This window comes from Rhipicephalus microplus, chromosome 1 (assembly GCF_043290135.1).
Source record: "Rhipicephalus microplus isolate Deutch F79 chromosome 1, USDA_Rmic, whole genome shotgun sequence".
Taxonomy (NCBI): Eukaryota; Metazoa; Arthropoda; class Arachnida; order Ixodida; family Ixodidae; genus Rhipicephalus; species Rhipicephalus microplus.
The window spans coordinates 173,055,654-173,077,135 of NC_134700.1; the positions used below are offsets into that span (position 1 = coordinate 173,055,654).

Genomic DNA, 21,482 nt, shown 5'->3' on the forward strand with positions numbered 1-21,482 from the left:
AGCCAACCGAACTACTGTTTGTATCACACTACTATAACTATGTTCCCCTAACGCTCAGCGGTGACCACATTTTCTCTAGAAGCCGCGTCTTCTTGCGACGGCCATTTACGCTTGACGAGTCGGACGTGCGTCGGCTGGAATCTTGCTTCACTGCGAGCACACATTGCTTAGCAACGCTCCAGCTTCTCCGCTGCGTGCCTTTCCATCCCCACTCCGCTGTCAAGTTGCCCCATTTCACCCTTTTTCGCTGCCCGATGCAAGCGTCATTTCACTGCGCACGCGCGCGTTGTGATCCCGATTTCAATTAGGAGATTCCTGGGATTCCTGGAACGCTGGGGCCCCCTTCCTGACAGACATCAATGGATAGACCATGGGAGCCGCTGCGAACCCTTCGGCCCCTCCCGAACGAGGATGGCATTGGAAGGCCCAGCACTAGAGCGTGAATGAATAAAAAATAAAAATAAAAGAAAGAAATAGGAAATGCTTTACTGTCCGCGAGGCAAAACCATATAGAGCGACGCATGGACCACAGAAACAACGACCGACACAAAAAGAGAATAACAGAACCGTTTATCGCCATATAGAAATGAAATAAACGGGGCGGGATCATAATGATGCCACGATACGAGTTTCCCAGCACAGCCACCGAGCCCAGTTCTCTTTGTCCCCTTCCAGTAGTGCTCAATTAAATGAAGGGTATGCCTCCCTTTTGTTGTTTTCATCACATCTCTTTACACGGGATGCTTTATGAGCTCCTGCGTACGCGCCTGGAAGTAAGGATGTGCTTCGGTGGTCGACCGTACACTGTGAACACCGGCGGTGGCGGAAGTGACGGTCGGAATCTTCCACTCCTCGCATCCGGAACAGGGAGGGAGGTCTATGAGGCTATGGCGTTGCTTACTGCATTCCCTTCTCCTTGTTTTTGCGGATGACCGCCTCTGGAGACACCACCTCTGAAAACGACGTCCTTTTCGAGTAGGCTCGCGCTCGCCAACAAGGCCGTCACTGGCTTTGTGTGATGAACTAAAAAGGAATTTCCAGCCCCCTCCAAAAGACACTGGATGATTTAAACAAGGTGAGCCGCTTTCGGCTTTGATAAAACTGCGCGCCCCGTGAGGTGGTTGTTGCTCTGTTGCTGAACCAAGTTTTGCTCATGTGTTTAGTGGAGGCAAAGTGAAAACGATCGGACAACGTGACCACTGGTGTCTACTTAATTGCTTACAAACTTTGTGTCTACTTTTGTGGTTATTGTTGCCAATTTATCATAAAGCTACGCTGCTGTGAATGATGTCTCCGGAGCATGTTCCACCATGGCATTAACATTCATATGAGGCCTACATGGTATTAAGGTATTTGTATTAAGATACTTGTGTTAGGGAATTTGTATTGACTCTTTTTTGGAGAACTGTTACTGCCACAAAACTCCAAGAAGGACAGAGAGAGAGAGAGAGAGAGAGAGAGAGAGAGAGAGAGAGAGTAGAATACTATGCAAAACTTAAAAAAAAGTGTAAAAATGGACGGATGGAAACAACTTTATTGAAAAGAGTCAAATTTTTTTTCCGTAGAGTGTACTTTGGTAGAGTGTACTTTCGTAGAGTGTACGTAGTTTTTTTTTTGTAGAGTTCTCGACTTAGTACTAATATGAGGTTATCAATATAATGAGAAGTAGCAGGATCAGATGGACGCGAGTGTTTTTAGCCTGTTGTAGGAAGCCCATGTGAACAAAAATCATTCCAATAAAAAGATACTAGTTACAAATAAGCATTGTGGTAAAAGCTTCGATTAAAAGTAGTTAAGCTCTTTATGGTGAAAGAGCGCAGACGACGTGGTAGTGGACGATACACAACAATGCCTTTATTATGTACTGTAGTCAAACCTTAAAACCATAAAAAAATATAAGAATGAGGAAATAAAAGAGCCAGTGCTATTTATCACCCTTTGTTATTTATCTATTTATCTCACCCTTCGTTATCATTAGCCGGTTCATTTTCCTTATGATCTGTTCTGTTTCACCATGTAACAAACATCTTCGGGTTGAGGAAGCGTACTAACACTAGTTTCATATAGCCGTTCACAAAAGTCACCATTTATTACTACGTTTAGGACACTGCATGACTTGAAGTGTCCAAAAAGTTCATAGGCAGGCATAGGCAGGTTTAATCAAAGGATGAAAAATACGTGGTCTTTTATGCATTTGATTTAGACAATTTGAAGTTGAAAGCCTCTTTATTCTTACTCTAAATTGATGTATTGATCCGGCCCCGCCACTCATCGAAAGTTTTTCACGACTAGCGTAGTCCTGCAGTGACTCCAAGATCGGAGGCACCTCACCTGGTTTTGCATAGCCTCCGTTATAGGACCACTTTCGGCACACCGTTTTGGCCAAGCTATAATGGCATGTGATGATGTCATAATTTGACATCATGTCCTGCGACGTTGGGGTGACGTCAAAGTGACGTTCTGAATTCTGGTGATCTGTGACATCATATAGTGACGTCATCGCGTGATGATTTTTTTGTGTCACTCGTCTCGGACGCCACGGGATTCCGACGCGGATTGTACGTTCGCCTTTGACAAGGCATCTAAGAGCTTCAGCTCAATAAAGTACTTCCAAGGTGTTATAACTGTGGAAAACTTGACGCCATGTTAAGCTTGATACACAGGCCACTATGTTTTCTAGCCATATATCGTTGTTTTCCAACTGCATAGACGCATTGTGTGGAAGATTTACAGGCAGAATGGAACTTCCTTTAAGAGAAAAGGAAAATCAGAATCTTGGAGGTTCTATGCTTGGGTACTCCTTTGGGTACGACCCATTTGCACAGGGAAACAACAACAACAACAACAATAACCTATGTCTAGGGCTCCACTGGCCTTAGCCGAACTTGATAGCTGCACTCCTGGGTGCCAACTGGCGAGTTGTGCCTCCCACTGCCTCATGCTAGGTGTTAAAAGTTGCTTGAAAAAAGCGGCTAAGTCGCTTGGTTTACGATCGTACACCAACAAGATATGGTAGAGAGTCGGCCTACAAACTCACCAAAGACACACGGTAGGGTAAAACGTCGGATGTATCGCGTGCAATTTCAGCACATGCGGAAATACGTCCTTCTGAATCTTTCAAAGGCCGGTGGCCTCTTCCGCACTGGGGAATCTGCGATGCGTTCCACATTTGTATCGCGCGAGGAGCACCAGTGAGCAAGGATCTCTTTATCAATACGGTCAGGGAAAAGGGGAGATTATCCACTCGGTTAGAAAATGCGCGAGCTAAGACACCCGCTATTTCGTTATCTTCAAGCCGTCCGTGTCGCCGGCACCAGATCAGATGTTTTTTGCTTTACCGGAAGAATCAAACAGCAACATCATTCAATATTAAGAGCGAGTCTATATAACAATGTACTAATATACTTATTTTTTGTCTCTTCCAGGCCAGTTCCTAGACTTCATAATCATGTCTACATAGGTGTTGTGCACACTCACGTTAATAATATGCACATAGAAAATTGTGACTCAGTGGCTCTTAGCAACAAATGAGCCGCACTCATAGAAGGGCAAGTGCAAATTGCTGGGGTTTTGCGTCTGAAAACCATGATGGGATTAAGAGGAGAACCTTAGCGGAAAGCTTCGGAAATTTAAACCACCTGGTCTATTTAACATGCGATTGAATCTAAGTGCAGGGGTACCAAGTACTTCACCTACATGTGATCGGCACGACCAACATTCAATCCTTCGACCTTTGGGGAAGCAGTCGAGTACCAAACCATACACACCACCATGGCGGGTATAGAAGAGAAACTTCAGCCAGTATATGTACAGGGTGTGGAGAATCTGTGCCGGTGATGTCATTGTCGTTCGACTATCTGGTCCAAAATGTTGTCTGACAAACTAGTAATCAAATGATTAGAACTGACAGAAAAAAAGAAAACGCGAGAAACATGGCGAGGCAGCACGAATAAAGTTGAAAGTCGAAATGAACTTCATCTCGTAGTTCCGACACTGTACGCCTGGGGACGATAGTTCACTATAGAGTCAGCGGCAATTCAACTCGCTTCGTTATATAAAAAGCAACGAAGTTTCGAAGAAGGGCTGACGAGAACCCTACATTTAGGGTCGCCCATAGGCGATCAGCCGGGGGGGGGGGCAAGGGGGGCGCAAGCCCCCCCCCCCCCCCTATGGGCTGAGAAAGATTGGGGAGGCTGAGCCCCCCCCCCCCCCCCCCCCTTTCGACAGTGGTCACTGTCGGCTGCACGCTGGGGAAACAACTACTAAGGCAAAATTTTCCTTCACCGCTGTAATCACTCAATTATATTGTTAAGAGTAAAAGAAAATGTTATGAGGCAAAGGTACAATGCAGTGATAATTTTTTAATATTTCAGCAGTGAATATTTTCCTTGAAGTTTATTTGCGACACTTTCAACCCTGTGCTGCAGCAATGCAGAGCAGGCTAGAGCTGAACAGAGGACCTACATATTACATCACTTGTTCATGTTTTTATTTTGCTATGACTGGTCGATGCAGTTATAGATGGAAACGAACAAACTTTTTATGGACCTGTCGAAGAATTCGCTGCTTCAGGAAAATCTATTTCTTTCAACAAAAAGTGTTACCATCACCGCTGCTCAGTCGAAGCTGCTGTGAGCACATGATTGCGACTAAGCTTTCTGAATACTTTAGTTTTGTCGTACTAGAAGCGCCAAAAAAAGTTTCCGCTTTAATCTCTGATAAATCTGATCAGCCTTGCTTAAGGCAACTTGGAGCGTTAGAGGCAGTTTGCAAAGCGGCTACAAATAAAGCACTGGACTCGTGCTCAGTGGAAAGCTAAAATAAGTAGATGGAAATGCTCAAAATACCTTTGGTTCCTCAAGTAGTGCTTCACATTTAAAAACTGAGATTTTCTTCAGCTGCTTTTAGTCGTTAAAATTTTCATTTAATGATAATATATTTACAGTAGAGGAGGGCGCCATCAACATCATTGTATTCATGCAGAAAGTTGTGAGGTGATGCATAAAAAGCGTCGCGTGTAATAATATTACATGCACAATGCATGACAAACATATAAGTGCTATACAAGTGCATGCTGCTTTAAAGTGACTGTCTTCTTTTTTTCTTTTTTTACGCTATCGAACAAGAGTGTGGTGTATATGAAATCTCAGATGAAAGTGCGAGCAGGTTGAAAAAGTTGTCTTTATATATATATATATATATATATATATATATGGATATATATATATATATATATATATATATATATATATATATATATATATATATATATATATATATATATATATATATATATATTTGGTGGCACCACCCCTTTATATGTATTTCGAATGAAAGAAAAGTGTGCCTTAGCAATCGCCCAAAGCCGTCGAGAAATTTTTCCTTCAAGTGTTCTTAGGTTTCTGTCATGATAGCGCATTCCAGCATATGCTCACAACGCATAGCCGGTACTCTGAGGCCAGAGTAAAATGTGAAGGTGAAATACACCGGCAATGTAATTTGAAAATGTGAAATACGTCGGCAATGTATTGTGTAAGTCACCAGTGGCTCCAAGGTGCAATTGTTTCAAAGTACTGCTAGCATCACTCAACCGTTTACTGTAATTCGTACTTCATAACATTTTGGTGGCTTATTCGTTTAGAGTTTGTTCTGGCGTGAGTATGATTCACGCAGGGCTTGCGCAATACAAGAAGACTTGCTGCGCAAAAGTTAGCTTCTCCTTTGTAAAGGTATAAACGTGGCGAAGTACGCTTTACAAAAAAAAAAAAAAACTGTGGTATCAGTCAGTCAAGAACTTTAATATATGGTCCTGAGGAGTTTAAGCCACCAGGGTGCCCACGTGGGACATCCTAGCAGCCGCTACCGTAGGCGACGCCCGAGTCGGGGCGGGAACGTGGTGGCGTTCCGCCAGTTCTTGGGCCCTCTGGACTGCCTTAAGTTGGTTTCGGAGATTGGGGCTCCTGAGTGCCTCCTCCCAGTCGGACTCACTGGTGAGAGGTCCCTGAGGTAACGCGGGACATTGCCAGAGCATGTGCGCGAGTGAACAGTACACCTCTGTGCAATCTGGGCACTGTGAATTTATGTCTGAGTTATAATGGCTGAGTCGGCCCCGTGATGGGTACGATCTCGTTTGTAACATTCTAAAGGCTACTTCTTGCGCGCGTTCTAGTTTTGAATGGGGTAAAGGGTATCGGCTTCTGTTGTGTCGGTAGTGGGAGGTAATTTCATGGAAGGTGAGTAGTGGGTCATTAAACTGCACGTCTGGGCCCAGCTCTTCGGTGGCTGATTGATCGTCACGGCGGGTCAGTTCTCGTGCTCGATCATGAGCCATTTCGTTGAGGTTGGGTTGTTGTGGGTGAACGTCTTTGCCCATGTGGGCAGGGAACCAAGAGAGGTAGTGCGAGCCCGTATATTTCCGTGTTTGTAAAATGCGGGCTGCTTCTGGAGCGATGTTGCCGGTTTCGTAAGCCCGAATGGCGGCGCGAGAGTCTGTGAAGACATTAGTGAGTGAGGGGTCGGTCATCGCTAAAGCTATAGCAACTTGTTCGGCTATGGCGCTTGTTGATAGCCTAACCGAGGCGGCTGAGCGTAGGGCTCCGTCGCCATCTACTACCGCGAGTGCGAAAGAGGAGGAGTTACCGTATTGCGCTGCGTCGACGAATGCGGTAGAGTTGCGATTCGCGGCGGTACGGTTTAGGATCGCGCGAGCGCGGGCCAGCCGTCTGCCTTCGTTGTGTTGTGGGTGGACATTTCGCGGAAATGGGGTTACCATGTAAGTAGCTCGGACAACTCTGGGGAGGGTTACTGCGCGTTCAAGGCAGGGGTGTGGGGACATGCCGGCCTCGCTTAGAAGTCGGCGGCCTGCCTTGGAGGAGGAGAGGCGGATCACTTGGGCCGTGGTCTGGGCCTCGATCACTTCATCGATGCCGTTGTGCATGCCTAGTTGGTCGAGACGGGAAGTGCTCGTGTTTTGAGGCAAACCAAGGACTTGTTTAATGCTTTTGCGCATGAGTGTGTTTAGTTTCGTCTTTTCTACCTTCGTCCAGTTGTGGGCAGAGGCGACGTAATTGATGTGACTCATTAGGAACGCGTGGTATATGCGCAGAAGGTTGGCCTCTCCAAGGCCTCGTCTACGACCCGAGACTCGCTGAATGAGTCGGAGCATGTTCTCTGTTTTTGCTGTGATATGTTTAATTGTTCTTGCATGACAGCCAGTGGCCTCGACGAGGAGGCCGAGAATGCGTATGGAGTCCACTCGGGGTATTCGCTGCCCATCTTTGGCGTGTAGCGCTATGGGTAGATCACCTAAGGGTGTTAAGTTACGAACGCCTTGGCGAGATTGCCGGTACAGTAGCAACTCTGATTTTGTGGGCGACAAACGAAGTCCAGTGTTTTTTAAGTAGGCTTCTGTGGTATCGAGAGCAGTTTGAAGGGCTTGCTCCAACTCCGCCAATGAGCCTCCTGGGCACCAGATGGTGATGTCATCTGCGTATATAGCATGGTTTATGTTTGGGATGTCGCGGAGTTTGTCAGATAGTCCCTTCATTACTATGTTAAAAAGGAGTGGAGAAATGACTGCCCCTTGTGGTGTCCCGTTGGAACCTAATGTGTAAGTATCGGATGTAAGTTGCGATAAATGCAGCTGAGCTGTTCGATTTTGCAGAAAAGAACGAATGTACGCCTGGAATCTTTTACCGAGACCAAGGCTGGCAATGGATTCCAGTATAAAGCGGTGTGAGACGCTGTCGAATGCTTTAGTGAGGTCTAGGGCGAGAATGCCACGAACATCTCTCGTTTTTGAGTCGAAGATCTGTTTCTTTAGTAATAGCATGACGTCTTGTGTTGAAAGGTGCGGACGGAACCCGACCATGTTGAACGGAAAGAGTTCGTGATCCTCTATGTAGCGCGATACACGATTTAGGATGACATGTTCAGCTGCTTTTCCTATGCATGAGGTTAGGGAAATCGGGCGTAGATTGTCGAAGTTGAGTGGTTTACCTGGCTTTGAGAGAAGGATTACCGTGGCCGTGCGCCATTGTTCAGGTACCTGGCCAGTTTCCCACATGTAATTAATGTCTTTTGTGAGTAGTGTGATGGCTTGGTCGTCTAAATTTCGCAACAGGTGGTTGGTTACCTTGTCAGGACCGGGGGCTGATCTGCTGTTGAGGTTGTGTAATGCCTCCCGAATTTCTGACTCCGTGAAGGGTTCGTCGAGTTCGGGTATCGTTTCGCATTCTATTTCTGGGTAGTCGGTGGGTTGTGCTGTGTTTAAGGGGAGGTGACGTTTGGAGATTTCTTCAAGAAAGGATGAGTTTGTTCCTCCCATCTTTTTGTGCGAGTGTAGGAGCCGGTCTATGGCATGACTCTGGTTGTTTTTTGTTTCGCAGTCGTCCAGCATGTATTTTAGGAGGTTCCATTTACCCCCAGTTCGCATGCGGCCGTCGACCGCCGAGCAGAGTTCATGCCATTGGAGTCGTGTGAGCTCCGTGCAATATTTGGCAATGTCTTGGTTCAGTATTGATAGACGTTTTCGTAAGCGTCTGTTTAGTCGTTGTGTTTTCCAGCGCGCGAGTATTGACGCTTTTGCCTCGAGCAAATGTGCGAGGTGTGAGTCCATTCTCGGGACCTCGAGTTCTGTTTGTATTGTTTTCGTTGCTTTGGCTATGTCTTCCTGAAGTGAGGTGAGTAGTTCGATGAATGTGTTGTATTCCTTTGTGTTGTTTTTGCGGAGGGTGCGGAAGGCATCCCAGTCCGTCAGCGTGAATGTACGGGGTGGGGCTGATGCGTTGGGTAGTTCGGTTCGTATGATGAAGTGATCGCTGCCCAGATTTTCCTGCGTATTGGTCCAGGTGTGGCCTGTGACGTTACGGGTAAATACCAAGTCCGGCGTAGTGTCGCGTTGTACCGATGTTGTACCGTTGTACCGACTGTGGTATCAGATTTTTTTTTTCACTCTGGTGGTTTATAGGTAGGTGAAAGACAGCAGCATTATGATGTAGCAGTACTCACATGCTTTTTTTTAAAGCGTAGTTTTTGAAGTTGTCAAAATAGAAGACAAAACTGTCGCGAATATATATATATATATATATATATATATATATATATATATATATATATATATATATATATATATATATATATATATATAAATGAGATATAACAGACAGTAATGCCAAGGAATGTACAGGGGAAGTTATTAAAACCAATGGAATGTAAATAAGAAGAAAGAAACGTGGATGAAAATATTACCAACTGTGAGCAGGAATCGAACCTATGACCTTCGAATTACGCGTTCGATGCTCTAACCACTGAGCTATCACAGCGGCCCTCCCTCCATCGACTTTTTTGGTTTTATCTATGAATTTAGAAGTAGGAGCGACAGTCAGCGCCATCTATAAGCCAAACAACGAGTGTGAAAACACTCTTATGCGCATGTTTGGCGTCACGTAGCACGTGAACTTATTATGAGCGGGCAGCTGATTAATTGTCCCTCTTATACAACCTAAACACACCAAGTCTGCCAGTACGAGACCCTCGTTCAATGAAATAAGGGAAAGAAGTGTATACCTAAGGGCTCGTTTTTCCGTGTTTTAACACAATATTAATGAGATATAACAGACAGTAATGCCAAGGAATGTACAGGGGAAGTTATTAAAACCAATGGAATGTAAATAAGAAGAAAGAAAAGTGGATGCAAAAATTACCAACTGTGAGCAGGAATCGAACCTACGACCTTCGAATTACGCGTTCGATGCTCTAACCACTGAGCTATCACAGCGGCCCTCCCTCCATCGACTTTTTTGGGTTTATCTATGAATTTAGAAGTAGGAGCGACAGTCAGCGCCATCTATAAGCCAAACAACGAGTGTGAAAACACTCTTATGCGCATGTTTGGCGTCACGTAGCACGTGAACTTATTATGAGCGGGCAGCTGATTAATTGTCCCTCTTATACAACCTAAACACACCAAGTCTGCCAGTACGAGACCCTCGTTCAATGAAATAAGGGAAAGAAGTGTATACCTAAGGGCTCGTTTTTCCGTGTTTTAACACAATATTAATGAGATATAACAGACAGTAATGCCAAGGAATGTACAGGGGAAGTTATTAAAACCAATGGAATGTAAATAAGAAGAAAGAAAAGTGGATGAAAAAATTACCAACTGTGAGCAGGAATCGAACCTATGACCTTCGAATTACGCGTTCGATGCTCTAACCACTGAGCTATCACAGCGGCCCTCCCTCCATCGACTTTTTTGGGTTTATCTATGAATTTAGAAGTAGGAGCGACAGTCAGCCCCATCTATAAGCCAAACAACGAGTGTGAAAACACTCTTATGCGCATGTTTGGCGTCACGTAGCACGTGAACTTATTATGAGCGGGCAGCTGATTAATTGTCCCTCTTATACAACCTAAACACACCAAGTCTGCCAGTACGAGACCCTCGTTCAATGAAATAAGGGAAAGAAGTGTATACCTAAGGGCTCGTTTTTCCGTGTTTTAACACAATATTAATGAGATATAGCAGACAGTAATGCCAAGGAATGTACAGGGGAAGTTATTAAAACCAATGGAATGTAAATAAGAAGAAAGACATGTGGATGAAAAAAGCCGCTGTGATAGCTCAGTGGTTAGAGCATCGAACGCGTAATTCGAAGGCCGTAGGTTCGATTCCTGCTCACAGTTGGTAGTTTTTTCATCCACTTTTCTTTCTTCTTATATACATTCCATTGGTTTTAATAACTTCCCCTGTACATTCCTTGGCATTACTGTCTGTTATATCTCATTAATATTGTGTTAAAACACGGAAAAACGAGCCCTTAGGTATACACTTCTTTCCCTTATTTCATTGAACGAGGGTCTCGTACTGGCAGACTTGGTGTGTTTAGGTTGTATAAGAGGGACAATTAATCAGCTGCCCGCTCATAATAAGTTCACGTGCTACGTGACGCCAAACATGCGCATAAGAGTGTTTTCACACTCATTGTTTGGCTTATAGATGGCGCTGACTGTCGCTCCTACTTCTAAATTCACAGATAAACCCAGAAAAGTCGATGGAGGGAGGGCCGCTGTGATAGCTCAGTGGTTAGAGCATCGAACGCGTAATTCGAAGGTCGTAGGTTCGATTCCTCCTCACAGTTGGTAATTTTTTCATCCACTTTTCTTTCTTCTTATTTACATTCCTTTCCCCTGTACATTCCTTGGCATTACTGTCTGTTATATCTCATTAATATTGTGTTAAAACACGGAAAAACGAGCCCTTAGGTATACACTTCTTTCCCTTATTTCATTGAACGAGGGTCTCGTACTGGCAGACTTGGTGTGTTTAGGTTGTATAAGAGGGACAATTAATCAGCTGCCCGCTCATAATAAGTTCACGTGCTACGTGACGCCAAACATGCGCATAAGAGTGTTTTCACACTCGTTGTTTGGCTTATAGATGGCGCTGACTGTCGCTCCTACTTCTAAATTCACAGATAAACCCAAAAAAGTCGATGGAGGGAGGGCCGCTGTGATAGCTCAGTGGTTAGAGCATCGAACGCGTAATTCGAAGGTCGTAGGTTCGATTCCTGCTCACAGTTGGTAATTTTTTCCTCCACTTTTCTTTCTTCTTATTTACATTCCATTGGTTTTAATAACTTCCCCTGTACATTTCTTGGCATTACTGTCTGTTATATCTAATTAATATTGTGTTAAAACACGGAAAAACGAGCCCTTAGGTATACACTTCTTTCCCTTATATATATATATATATATATATATATATATATATAAACGTAGATGCGCTTTGACATAACAACTGTTTATTCAGCCGACGTTTCGACGGGAACCCCGTCTTTTTCAAGGCATAATAGCATTTTGTCTTGAAAAAGACGCGGTTCCCGTCGAAACGTCGGCAGAATGAACAGTTGTTATGTGAAAGAGCATCTACTTTCATATTTATAACCTTGCGGCAACCGAAGTTATTCTTTTATATATATATATAGAAATTGGCTTGAGCGGACAAACGTGCGAAAACTTTTATTGCTCCTACGTTTCGGCCGGGGTATTCATCACTGGATTCACAGAAGACACTCGCTGGATATATATATATATATATATATATATATATATATATATATATATATATATATATATATATATATATATATATATATATATATATATATATATATTTGACGTGTCTCAGTACGTATCCTAAAGTCTAGCTAATCAAAAGAGCTTACCCGGGCACGCTTCAGCAACCTGCTTATTTTCCGGTCAAAATGACGGCCTTTATTGTTGTGAACTTGACGGAGGAATTTTATTGAACGCGCGGGACGCCCGGCACACACGAGGGCCCCGGCTGCTCCTATAGGTTACACGGGCGATGGCTCGGCAGGGCGCAAGTGTTCGCGGCCTCGTATATCTCACGAGCCTCCGAACGAGAGGCGCCCGGCCCCGGCTGCCGACTATTTATTGCGGCAGAGCGCGCCAGCTGGTGATCGGGTCGCTATACGTCGGCACCACTTTCCTTGCTGTGACGAGCTATCGCAGTAAATGTCGGCGGCCGTATCGTATCGTAGGCTGGTCTCTGAAGCCGCCGCACCTCACGTGCCTAAAGAACGGAGTAGCAGTCTCCCGTTTTGCACTCTGGTCTGTCCCAACGCACAAAAATCTAGCGTGCCTGCACGAAACCTGACACCTGGACTGAAACTATGACTTCAACAAAGACAGCACCAAATACTATGTCAAGTGGTTTTTGATACTCGCCTTTACAAGAACTTAATTAGAACTAAACAGAATATCTGGCGTGGCTGCTGCAATATCGGCAGCTGCAGGAACATAGAACGCGTGTTTTTAACAGTAGCATGCCACTTATTCTGAGGACGAGCAGTCGAAACAGCATGGACTAAATGTCGTCCAGATTTTGAAGTTCAATGAATCGATAGTGAATTCGGGAACTGATACGACCCACTGGTTACTCTTACTTAATGTCGCATGAAGGCATTGTACTGTTGGCCGACTAAGAATAGTTCGATCAATCAATCAGTAGATAGATATATAGGCAAATACACACACATATGCGCGCGCGCGTGTGTATGTATGCGAGCGTGCGCGGGTGTGTTCTCCCGAGAGCGACATGACTGATGCCCATTGGGGATTCTCTTGCCTAAAGCGTTAAACACACGGACTATTCCTGCTTTTTCTGCGTGATGGTGGCCTGGGAGCAGGCTAGGTGTCACATCATTTTGAGATGCACCATTACTTCCTCGCAAATTTGGCGTTCAAGTTTCGTGCGTTTGTCTCCACGTTTGCAATGCGCGCGCATGCAGACACCCGTGCACAGTTGACTGTACTCAACCGCCATGGAGATCGCCTATTTGTGAAGCACTAGCTCACGGTAAATGCATTACGTAGACAGAGAGAATTTATTGACAGAAAGGCAGAAAGGTTGGTCTGAGCAACGGTTTACTCTGGACTGCTTTTCTATGCGAGGAGAGGGGACGGAGCGCTCAATGACGATGGTAAGGTAGTTAGATAAAAATTTGCACTGGATCTGCATGTTAATCTGCAAATGTCGTCCAAAGACGATAGTCTTGCGTGTGGAGAGAGTGAACAAAAATTTATTTGATGTTATGTGCAATAAAATTGGTGAGTAGTATTTTGAAGGCGCTGCGTTAGAGTGCCTCGAGCGTGCAGCGGAGGCGAACGAGCACATAAAGTCACGTCACACGTGACACATGAGCGCTATCGTGCAGTTTTCTTGTAAAACAAAACGCTTTGCTCTGAGACGGGCGCGTGCGCCCGTATTAAAGCCAAGCCTTGTCGTCTTGGCAAAGCGTTGGAAACTCTCGCCTTTTCGTGCAAGCGTTGCATGGTCAGCGCAGCGTAATGAACGCTACGGATCTTAAAATTAATTTTGTATGCCTTTTCTAGTAAAAGACGCACATACACAGTATATACGTGTTGTTATGGTGCCCCAGATATGCGCTATAATTATTTTCAATTGACAATCGCACAAGTATGAAGGCGGAATCTTGAGCAACATTGGTGGGCGCTGCGGATGGGGTTGGCCGTTTGAGGTATCCCGAAACCGTTAAGGATGGAAAAACAGACAAATGTACAGACAGACAGACAGACAGACAGACAGGCAGACAGACAGACAGACAGACAGACAGACAGACAGACAGACAGACAGACAGACAGACAGACCTAAAGTTTTGCGTCGAAGGACCCCAAAAAAGACTATAGTCTTTGAAATAGGCTTAGCAGTCTTCAACCAGAATGACCAGAAAATGTTTAGACGAGTAGAGAATGCGTGGCTGTGGGTGTCAATGAATACGGGTAGACTATAGAGTGCAATCCGCTTACTAATGCGTAGTTTTACGTGGAGATCGTGGCGGACTTTAATTAGAGTTCTTTACTGCGTTGGTCGGGAACGCTGGAGCTTTCTAGCGGACACAAGTCAATACTCAAGCATTTTGGTGACGAACGGGCAAACAGCGAAATAGACATGCGAGTGGGCATTTTGCCGAGCGAATACTCTGAGGGACCAAAAGCATACCGCTGCCGATACAAGAACTATAGGCGATAGTTACGTTTGAGCATCTTAGAAGATAAGTTAGAGGCAGCAACATTGTCGTTAAGACGTTGGTATTTCTTATTAATGAAGCAGACCCACTAAAGTTGTTCAACGGCAGATATTGGTGCAATTGTTTGACAAAAAAAAATAGGCTACCCTGTAGCTTGGCCCTAGGGAGTTAAATGCGGCAGCGATATCCCGTTTCTTGTGCGCACTTCAAATACTTTGTGAATGGAATCTTTTCCCACTTGCTATGCATCCACTACGTGGCCTTAAGGGAATAGGCGCAGTAGTGTGTGTTCTTTTTGTAGTGAATGACCGGCTCTAAACCATGAAGCCATTGTGATAATCACGCTTTCTGGCGCCCGCTGGTAATGGGCGCTCGTATCACGAATTATTGCAGTAATATTTCCTGTTACACTGTGAAACATGTATATAGAACGCGTGTGTTTCTAAAGCATTGAAGCTGCTTTCACTGCATTTTCTTCTTTTCACCGTATTCGCCAGCAGACGCGCGGACATGTGGTTGAACATCCGCTTGCCACGCGACTGGCCTGGGTTTGATCCTCGCTTTTATTCAAACGACCCCGGTTCGGTCCCCAGTCTGATCCAGGATTTTTTATCACTTAATTCATTTGCATCGTTCTCAATTTTCGGTCACTTATACGATGGTTTTTCGCTCACAACCAACAATGCCGACACCGTAATTTCTGCGAAACGAGCTCTTTAACGCTATCGCGTTAACAAGCGCCGACTTGAACTCTCGCAGAAACGTGTGTACGTACGTATACATACAATTGCTTTGAAAGAAGCTTACCTAGTAACTCACGTATATCGAAGCCACATGTCAGATGATATATATTCCAAAAAGTTTGACTAGTTATAATATCTTTGACCACTTGGGGTTCTTTAAGTGTCACATGGCGTACAGATACACAGAAAAAAATCACTGCATTTCAAGCTGCTTAAAATAATTATGGGGTGAAGCTTTTGGAGGTGATTATTGTGATTAAAGTTGATAAGATAGTACTGAGAGTGATTGTGGTTGTGATACTTGTATATTATTTTATTCAAAGAGATAGTGCTGAGAACGATTGTGATATAGCGGTGATTCTTCTTTATAGCTGATATGAGGTTCCGAGTTACGGGTTACGTTTTGACTTCATAATCACAGCTTCATTAGCTATCGTCTCTGGTGTAGAATTTTTTTGTCGGTATTGCCGCCTTGCATCCGCTTCAAGTTGTCTCAACTGCGCGTCAGCTTGGCGTTTTTCCCGCTTAGCTTTTGCTTCCTTAGCCCTAGTCTGTGGTGTAGAACTTTGTTGTCGCCGTCGCCGCCTTGCATACGCTTCCTTCTCTTTTGTCTCTGCGGTAGCTTACCGTCGACGACGACCATGGTACTCAGCACGTCACGCTTTCTTGCGTTCGTCTTCGTCCATATGAGGGAAGAGAATCTGTGGTATAGAACATGGTTACACACACACAGACACACACACACACACATATATATATATATATATATATATATATATATATATGAAGACGTGTTACGGACAGACGGGAGATGGCGGACATCGTGAGGTCTTAGGGAGCTTCGCCTCTAAAAAGGTTCACCGAATGACAACTACGTGATCGTCGCAGCGACCCACCTTGCTTCCTCATCATATTGTCACAATGCAGAAACAGCAGCAGTCGAATACAGGAAACTCTCTTTAATTGTACCAGAACACTGGCAAACTGATCGGAAGAGAACCTCGTCTTCTTTTCTCGCTGCGCGTGTTCTTCGTTGTTCTCTTGGTGCTGCATATTCAATGTGGCATTTGCCCCCCTCCAGAGAGCAGCGTCCCGATGCTCTTCTACAAAAGACAGTGTTGTAGATGTATGGTGTAAATCAGTCCGAAAAGTAGGGCTTCATCCGCACAACGTGCACGAGTTCTGGTTTTTGCTGGCGATTTGTCGAGGGGCTGTCAGGAGCGACCACGTAATTAACGTCGCTCAGGCGCTGTAAAACTGTGTATGGGCCAAAATACTTCTTCAGCAATTTTTCAGACAGTCCCCGGCGGTGGATAGGACTCCATACCCAGACTTTGTCGCCAGCCCGATAGACGACATGTCGGTGTCGCAGATTATAACGTTGGCGCAAAGAACCTTCGTCGGGTGTTGTTGCTGTGGTCGTGGCTGCCACGCTGATCGGTGCACTGTGGGTTGGGCGGTCATACTGGCGATAACGTAGATGCAGTGCGCGTTCGATAGGTGCCGCCTCCTTGGAGAATTCCTCCACACTTGTAGGCGGGTTTCGTACGAGACCAGTGAAGAGCTGCTCCTTAACGCCTCGCATGAGGTGGCTAACCTTTTTGGCTTCGGGCATATTAGGATCTGCTCAACAAAATAGCCGCGCCATGTCCTCAACAAACATCGTAACGGATTCATTTGGTTTCTGAATCCTTGACTCGAGGAGACGCTGTGCGATTTCTCGTCTTTCAGTGCTCGCGAACGTGTCGAGGAACTTCTGCCGGAACTCGTCCCAAGACGACCACACGCAATTTGTGAACCATGTTCGGGCTCCGTCTTGAAGCGGAAAATAAACGTAGCCCGATTTCTGTGTGGTGTTCCACCCGTTAACATTCGCTGTGTGCTCGAATTCCTCGAGCCAGTCATGTGCATCCTCATATGCGTTTCCGTGGAAGTCATCTGGAAGTCGAGGGTTCAAAACAGTCACCTGTGTCGTGCTTGGGCTGGACATGTTGGGGCCAGTGCTTCCAGACGCCGTCATGCTTTCTGGCACAGTCACGCTTTCCGGCAATGGACCAAACTCCGGGCTGAGGCCTAACAGGCGCCGGCTGCTGCGGTGAACGGGGGTGTCGATGCGCGGAAGTCTTTCTGGACTAGATCCGGGGCTGTTGTCAGGTGTCCCGAACACGTACCCAGCGCCTCCACCAGTGTCACAATGCAGAAACAGCAGCAGCCGAATACAGGAAACTCACTTTAATTGTACCAGAACACTGGCAAACTGATGCTGATGCTGATGCTGATGACCTTTGATGGATGGCGCTTACCCACAAAGGGGGATGGGCCAAGAACCGGGCGGCAGGATACTTAAATGAAACTAAACTGAAAATGAAGCCAATCTGAAAAAGTAGCTCAAAATAATACTACCAAAAAACAAAAATGTGTGCTGAGCAAGCGGTCAAACCATCTTTTGTTTTTGAAAGACATAACTACGAATTTTAAACTAAAGATCTGAAAAGGTAGTGGTTCACTAGCATGGTAATATTTTAGTTGCGTTGATGTAATCAAACACAGCGGAGCATACATCCCTGTGGCAGTAACCAAATGAAGTTCCGCCAAGTGATAAAATTACTGGTAAATTTACTTGTATTCCTAGCTTTTGTAATGGGGCTACTAAAAATCTGTTTCTCTGATAAGAATAACGATGACAGAATAAAAAGAAATGTTCAATTGTTTCAATTTCGTTGCACCAAATGCATAGCGGCAAACTGATCGGAAGAGAACCTCGTCTTCTTCTCTCGCTGCGCGTGTTCTTTGTTGTTGTCTTGGTGCTGCATATTCAATGTGGCAATATTACGCTGAAAGTATGCATGTATGCTGCCGAATTATTACGCCAATTCACTCTCTTATTCTAGGCAGCACGATGGGAGGAGTGTGTGCATGTAGTGTAATAAGACCGCGACTTTCATTTCTGCATCGTTCATACACAGACAACATCAGCCATGTTGAGCTCTTAGAAAGCTAACGCATTTTGATCTAACCGAATTACCGCACCGTAAGTTCAACAAAATCACCGTACCTGTCCGGAGTACCTTTGGAACAATTACTACTGCGGGTGGTTTCCCCGACGTAATGACGGCACTCACGAATAAAACAGGAATAATGTCTGTCGCGGCACTCTTAGTAAGTGTGGTATGCGGCGTGATATACTCATGGGAAGAAGTGGGAGACAGAAAGAATGAGAATAAAACAGGATAACAAAGAGAGAGAAAGAGAGAGAGAGAGAGATAGAGCGGTGGAGAGAGATAGAGAGAGCTTTGACTGACGGAAATCGCACAAAAGCGCGTGTACCTTGTAAACTTGATGCGTGCCCTGTCACAACTGTCGAGAAACTCGGAGCTGGGAAAACACACAATACGCCGCTGTAGATATGGATCTGACAAGAAGGCATGAAAAAAAACGTCACTTTTTTTTCTTCTTTTACGTCTTATCAAAGGTCGCTGCTTTTCTGCAGGCAAACTCACTACGACTTGTTGACACGGTCTGCGCACGAGATGTGACGTGTTCTTTCGCACAGCTGAGCTCTCGAACCGAGTTATACCGAAGAAAAAGTGCGAACTTCCCATTTGTCACTGCTTTTTGGCCGGAGCGTTAATGCAGAATCGAAGTTGAAAAGAAAGTACAAATCAACTTTTATTGACGCCACCCAACACAGGAAAAAGTAAAAACTCAGCGAATGCAGAAGCAATAGAAATAACAACACTCAAAAATAAAGAACGAGTGAAATAACAGAAGCCGGGCATGCAATGCGCACGTATTATAGCCTGTCAGGACGAACGAGCGAGTCCGTCAGCCGCCTGATGCCGAGAAGCGAAGCGGTACACGTGAATCTCATACGATTTAAGAACGCTTTATTGCGTTGACGTCAATTTAAGGTAAAGGATCACATGATTGATTGATGATTGTTATGCTGAATTGAACATCCCAAAACTGCCATACGATTATATGAGAGACGCTGTAGTGAAGGGCTCCGTAAATTTCGACCACCCGGGGTTGTTGAACATGCACCGAAATCTGAGCACACGGGTGTACAGCATTTGTCTCCACCGAAAATGCAGCCGACGACGATCATAAGATAAACAATCACAAAACAAAACCTGCAGATGATGTACGTGTAACAAACCAGTCATGATTCCGGTCAAAGTGCTGATAGATTTACTGCCGTACATTGGTAACCATAACTTTCCGGCCGTTCCTTGCATCTTTCTCTCTCTCTTTCTCTCTCTTGATCTCCATAGTTAATACCAGCGTATGACGTACAGCCACAGCCACATCTGTGTAGAGCACGCAAGCAGCCGGTTTTTGCTGTGTGCGGTGAAACCTTGAGGCAGTATCGGGCTCTGATGTGGTAAGCCTCACAACTATAGTACACGAATGCTTCTGATACATCACTTAAGAGCCCGAAACTGTCTGAAGGTTTAGCGCAGTGGAGCAAAATCTTGCTGCTCGCGCCTCTACACAGACGTGACCACGGCAGTACATATTGTTTTATTGCGATAGCAATTATATAGACATTCTTGGCACATTTTTGGCCGTTGCCGTCATGTTCCATGTATAGTCAAATAAATAATATCGCTCATAACCTGGTATGTTCCATGTGCGAGCAAAAGTTTGCGGAGACTTTTGAAGATGGGTGCAGATGAAGTAGAAATGAAACGTGCCTACCATTTCAGTCGGACGAAATAACATGAACGAGGGGCGGGCGGGGGGGGGGGCTGCATTGTTTGGGAAGAAACTGCGAACTTCGGTCAAAAGGACGTGGTCGCGCGCGCTGGCTCACAGATTGTCTCGACAGTCACGGTTAGCCAGCTCCCATCCCTGTATACCTTCTATACTCTCACCACTCGATAGCACGAAAACTGCTGCGCACCATGGAGCGGCTATATCGTCTTACGCCAGAGTTTTGCAGAGTTACGAAAGATTGGATCATGAAGGTGTTAGCTGCTGACTTTTTCTCCTTATAGCACTCCAGTTTGTTGGTATTGCATTCATTGTTTCACCATTGCAACAAAGCTTCAGCTGCAGTCACATGTGATTCTTTTGTATACACAAAAGGAATTACAGCCCATTGACCAGGGAGAAGGAGGTATTTCTTGCCTGGTGCCATTGACTCTATACGTGCGTATGGCGCCACTTTCACGCAAGGACGTGACACAAGAAAAAGAAATTAAAATGCACACGCAAGTTTATTCCTTTCAACCAATATTTCTCGGTTGTACTTCACCTACTAAACCACAAACGCGCAGGAACTCGAGCACTATTATCTATAAAGTTACAGCGCACACACCGTCGCTAAACCCCGCGCCGTCTTTAACGACGAACGAGGCCCACGCCTCTCTTTTGTCTTCCCCGAAGTGGCAGCTTCGTACTGTGGGCTAATACGCGGAAGAAACATGGGCCTAGCGATAAATACGGCTCACAGCGTGCAAGCTGTCCCCGCACTTGGCGCGTCTATTGTAGCAGCGTGGAGGCGGCTTCGCAGGTGGTTCCGTTATATACGACAGTGGCGGATCTCTCTGGGGAGCAGTTTGGCTCGGTCGACGACCAGGGGCAAGAAGGAGGCGACGACGACGCCTGCTGCTTTCTTGGCGTCGCTGTGAAAAAGGCGCGAGCCTTTTGTTGCGTTCACCCTGAATGGCGATCGAGAGACGCGTGGCGTTGGAAGGGGGGAATTGCTATTTGCGGCGGAGGCGATTAATAAGGTGCATGTCGACCATTGTGCCACGAGTCTGCCTTGAGCTCCGCGTTTTTCAGCGCTTTTCTTCTAGTTTTTTTTTATTTTCGTGCATTTGCGTCAGCCGTGCAACTGTTCTCTCACCGCGGAGCAGCGAGTGTTTTACGGCGATCGCCGAATGTTGCGCAATGTGTGAAATGTGGAGCTCCGTTTCTACGTGCGCACGCAGCCCGAAGGGCACATTCTTGCAAACGGCCGCTTCTGCCTGGCAACAAATTCACTTGTCTTTGAGGCCCGGCAGCATCTACTCGTTAGATGTTTTCTAGGAGTATTTATCTTATTGCAGGACAATGACACGCACGTGTCGAGTAGAGGCGCCTCTCTTCGAGGGGCTTGGCACGTTAGTGTAGAAATAAAGCGGCGCGCCAATGATGCTGATGGTAATGATTATGA

The 21,482-nt window shown here is 45.4% G+C and overlaps 1 protein-coding gene and 3 non-coding genes across 4 annotated transcripts in view; 3 read left to right on the plus strand and 1 right to left on the minus strand.

Annotated features, from left to right (window-relative positions):
* The first annotated feature begins 936 nt into the window (after window positions 1-936).
* LOC119178550 (lysosomal cholesterol signaling protein-like) overlaps window positions 937-21,482 on the plus strand; it is a 147,562-nt gene continuing 127,016 nt past the window's right edge. Inside the window, exon 1 of the mRNA XM_075867939.1 lies at window positions 937-1,075. The gene's annotated coding sequence lies outside the window, so the exon portion shown is untranslated. The remainder of the gene's footprint in view (window positions 1,076-21,482) is intronic.
* TRNAT-CGU (transfer RNA threonine (anticodon CGU)) lies at window positions 9,706-9,778 on the minus strand. The gene has a single exon. It is a non-coding gene; the product is annotated as a tRNA-Thr (tRNA).
* On the plus strand, window positions 10,614-10,686 carry TRNAT-CGU (transfer RNA threonine (anticodon CGU)). Its single transcript has one exon. It is a non-coding gene; the product is annotated as a tRNA-Thr (tRNA).
* Window positions 11,510-11,582, plus strand: TRNAT-CGU (transfer RNA threonine (anticodon CGU)). Its single transcript has one exon. It is a non-coding gene; the product is annotated as a tRNA-Thr (tRNA).